At 34.5% G+C, this 4,549-nt stretch overlaps 1 long non-coding RNA gene across 1 annotated transcript; it reads left to right on the forward strand.

Moving 5' to 3' along the window:
- Positions 1-210: 210 nt before the first annotated feature.
- LOC137072171 (uncharacterized) lies at positions 211-961 on the forward strand. Its single transcript, XR_010904632.1, has 3 exons — positions 211-346; positions 538-669; positions 832-961. It is a non-coding gene; the product is annotated as an uncharacterized lncRNA (long non-coding RNA).
- Positions 962-4,549: the final 3,588 nt, after the last annotated feature.

Genomic DNA, 4,549 nt, shown 5'->3' on the forward strand with positions numbered 1-4,549 from the left:
GCCTCTAGCCCCTTCCCTGAAGTTAGACTCTGTCTGTTGCACATCAGTTATTAACACAAGCTCCAGGTGGATACATGTCACAAACCCGGAGCTGCGGAGCAAAGAGCTGCTAAGGCAGCGGTTACAAAATGCCCCAGTACTTGTGCCTGCCTCAAGCCTCAGAATCCCTAGGCAGCTGAGGGAGAAGTGGAGGGTAATGTTGGAGCAGGATCAAAAGCAAGAGAATATCCAAAATGAAGTGTCTGTTCCTGCCAAGACCCCACAGAGAACACTTGTTTCACTGTGTTCTCCTCAGCAACCACCTAGGTCTCTCCAGGGAGTGCCCATTTGGAACACAGGAGCTCCTGTAGGTTCATTCTGTCTCTTGTATTTACTTATTTTAAGATTTATTTAAAAAAGTAACTTAAACTATGCTATTGTGTTTACTAGGTCCTCTATTTAAAATCCTTTAATTTTTCAAGAAGATACAGCTTTAGATTTAAAAGAACAAACCTGTCCAGTATCGGACGATTATACATGCATCTGCTCCCTCAACAGGCAACTCAACAAACATTATGTGTGGAATTTCACGACTATCAAGTTCCACAGATGAAGAAAAAGAGGACTCTGAAAAAGAGGACTCTGAGCAGCATTCAACCTAGGACCCAGCTGACCCTGAAAAGAGCATTGGTTAGACTCTCATATCTCTCAGTTTTATTTAGAAATTAAACACTTTAATCGCATAATAAAACAATTAAAAAAACAGACCCCTCATATTGAAATGATAGAAGCAAGTGGTCCTTAAAATAAGAATCACTCATTAAATCTGGATTATGTCTGTTCCTTCAACAGGACAATGCAGGTGTGGACCAGTCAACCCCCCCAAAAAAGCAGCGCATGGCAACTGAAGTAAAGGACAAGCAGTCGAATCCAAGCAGCACAGACCAAATAGATTATTTATGTAAGATATTCACAACATTTTGTGTCATTTCAAGTACATGCCTTATATAAATGCATGTATAATAAAAAACAAAAAACAAATATAAACTGTGTTTTTATTGATTTGTCAATGACAACACACATTAGGCCCTACTGCTGTTATATAACAGATGATTTTGATTTGCTGTTATTGCACTCATTAAATTCACACACTAAGCCAATGGCATTGTAACAACTGTAGTTCCTAGTTTCCATCATTTACGGCTGAAGAAAATGGGTATATATTATAGACGTCACTGTTTTTCAAGTTCAAGTCCACTGACGTTACTCTACGAACTATCTTGACTGCTTTGTCGGACAAAAATGTCGGATTCTGCAGATTGTGATTGTTCAGATCAATCAAAGTGCAGGCAAATCCTGTGAATGACAAATTTAAAGACAAGACTTTTTCTATACTCTTATCGGTGGATGTGGATCTTTTGTATTAAAAAAATTATATAAAATATAACAACTATTTTGGCTACTTTTAGGCAGTGAGTAGGCATATTAACGTTCAATGTAGGCCACAGAACATTTGAACTTCTACATATCTATTCATAAATATTTATTTCTATAAATTATGTCTTTTATTTAAAAAACTAACTTTCTGATACTTGTTCATTATTATTATTGGTAGCCTATTTGTTTTGTTGTTAGTGTTTTTATAGGTTATTACTGTTATTTGAAAATATCTTTTGGTAACCTGACAAAAATATATTTATTCACTGTTGTCCACATTATATTTTCCCTGCAGCAGCATTGTTAACTTTTGTAATGGCACGTTTGGCCATTAAGTTTTAAATGCATCATTATATTTAAACTGCAAAGACACGAGGAGAGTCTGCATTAAAGACCCACAATGGCAGATCAACGTGCGTCTACATTTCTCTCCAATATGGTAGGAAATTAAACTGTATGTGGAGGATTTGAACTGTGTGATTATTGACAGAGCGGTTTAAACCATAGATATGAATAAGGAACTGCCTCATTCTTCAATGAATCAGCCATTTGAATGAATTGACTCAATGACTCACTCATTAAGACTCACCTGCTGCCACCTACTGGTGGTTTATTTTCATGTTTAAACATTCTTTTCAACATTTCTCATTTGTTTATTCAAAAATCTCATAACATTATTCAATGCAGTTGTAATTTTTCAGTTTAAATTATTTAATTTGATTGGTGACAGCCATGTAGTGTCTTACGGTATTTTAATTTAATGTATAGATCTTGATCAAATTTAAGAATATAATATGAAACCTGAAGCATAACCTATATTTAATAAGATTGGGGGGAAAATGCCCTTTATAAAAGGTAAAAATATCACATATATATGCAGATTTAAATATGTCAAAGCTGACTGAACACTGGGGAGAATATGCTTCAGTATAAATTATATTTACAACACACACACTTGTTATTTACTTGGACAAGTGAATTACCGATTTACTTGACCAAAGTCCTGCAGTTCATCATTAGTTTGAGGCCCTTGTTGTTAAATTTCGAGGCACAGTCATGTTGATAACAAGCAAAGTGACACCTCTGGGAATATGATGTTCAGCTGTGTTGCTCTCAAATAAGTTTCCCTTATATTCTTTAGATGCAAGCATAGATTAGCAGTATTTTAGATAAATATATTTAAAATATGTATTTGAAATGTACTAAAAAATAAAAATAAAAATTGTATTTAAATACATTTAACTTTAGTATAGGCTATATATTTTTGCATTTTCAAAATACATTAAATACTTTGTGCCAGTCAGCTACTCTTCATTAGGCTGCTGATATCCTATATCAACTACCCAACTTTTACGCACATGAGCTATAGCTGTATAACTCCTTCTAGCATTTGGTGACTGAATTACCTGCATTAATAAGGAATAAGATAATGTATGTCATTCCACTTGTTGATTAAGTTTAAAATTGAATGTCATTCAGATTTTTCTTTAGTTAACATGAAGGAAAAGATGTCGGACGTAGCATTAGCGTTTTGAACTGTGAGAGGCGTTACACTTTCTTCGTAAGTTGAATACGTAAAGCAGTCCACTGGAAGCTAGATATTTTAGTTTATAAAGTTTTAAATAATAATAATAATACATTTTATTTATAATGCACTTTTCATTCCAAAGAATCTCAAAGTACACTACCAATCACTACTTCTCCAGAGCACAAACTCAAAAATGCAATGAAGTGTTTACCAAGTCAATAATATTATATACAGTAACTGAGGGTGGTCTTGATTTCATTTCAGGGTGCTTATAAATTTGACTCTGTGATGTTTTAACCAAAATTCTTTGTGATAAAACACTAATTTGTGGACCCCCTGCAGTACATCTGCAGACCCCTGGTAGAAGAACCTTGAACTATATCATGATATATTGTTATTGTGATGAGATTTTAGTCATATCACTCATGCCTACTTGCTAGCAGGAAAAGTTCCCACAGTTTTGCACATATTTTTTTTTGTTCACCACAAGGAAAAGGCTGCAGTATAACCTGCCCAGAAATAATTGTATACATATGCACAGATAACACCTTAAACCCAGTCTTTTTGAAAAGTTGGTGACAGAGATTAAAACTAAAATTTAAGCATCCAACATATTTCTTTGCATTCATAATAGATCTATATAAATTTCAGCCTAATGGTGTTTCTGAATGTCCAATTTGTATGTATCAATGTATTTTGTATTTTCAAAATACACAATATTCTATTTGCAGGCTATTTATATGCATTTTGTCATGCAGTTTTGGTATTTTGTTTTGATCAATTTCAACTGAAGTATTTTGTATTTTATTTAAAATACATTTTCATGTATTTCCCATCGGAATTGAAGTTTAACATTAAAAACACCTTTGTATTTCTACCATTTAAGAGTAAACCAATCAAGACATGTAACCCTGTAACAAGGGTTGAGATGAGATGTAGTGAAGGTTAAGTGTTTCATCTTGTTTTCAGGAACTTTGTTGGACACACATTGGTGAGCACATACTGTATACAGACATTCACCACAAAGCGAAAGTCTGGGAAATGTCAACAAACGCTAGACTTCTCAATAGTTACTGGAAAGGCCACCACTACAGCGATGTTTCCAAGCATTTTAACTGAAGGCGCCAGTGTCACACTTTCAGTGCCTTTCATTTGAAATACAGGACCTTTGCACGACAAGAGAAACACACTTTTCTGAAAGACATAAATTCCATACAAATGCTGTTCTGGTTGAAGTCCTGACCTGGCAAAAGCCTGTTGTGAGAATTCGTTGCAGATTACAATTTATTTTGTTCATACTAAAGAGTGTTATAAGATGAAATAATGGAGATGTGAATGTGCAGATGTGTGTTTCAACAGAACTATGGGAAATCAGGAGGTCATGACAGCAAACAGCATCGCTCTCTCACATTTAATAGCTTGAAAACTTTGGCAACATTAGATCAAATGACATTGCATGTGAAACAAGAATTTGATTTGTGTTTGCTTGGTTAACTGCAATGAGGATCAACTTGAAAATGTTTCAGCCAAAGCTGGTAGGATCAGTTTCACATGTGGGTCAAACAAACAATGGGTTGCCGTGATATTTTGACATCTTTGCTTGAA

Source organism: Pseudorasbora parva, chromosome 3, assembly GCF_024679245.1.
Source record: "Pseudorasbora parva isolate DD20220531a chromosome 3, ASM2467924v1, whole genome shotgun sequence".
NCBI lineage: Eukaryota > Metazoa > Chordata > Actinopteri > Cypriniformes > Gobionidae > Pseudorasbora > Pseudorasbora parva.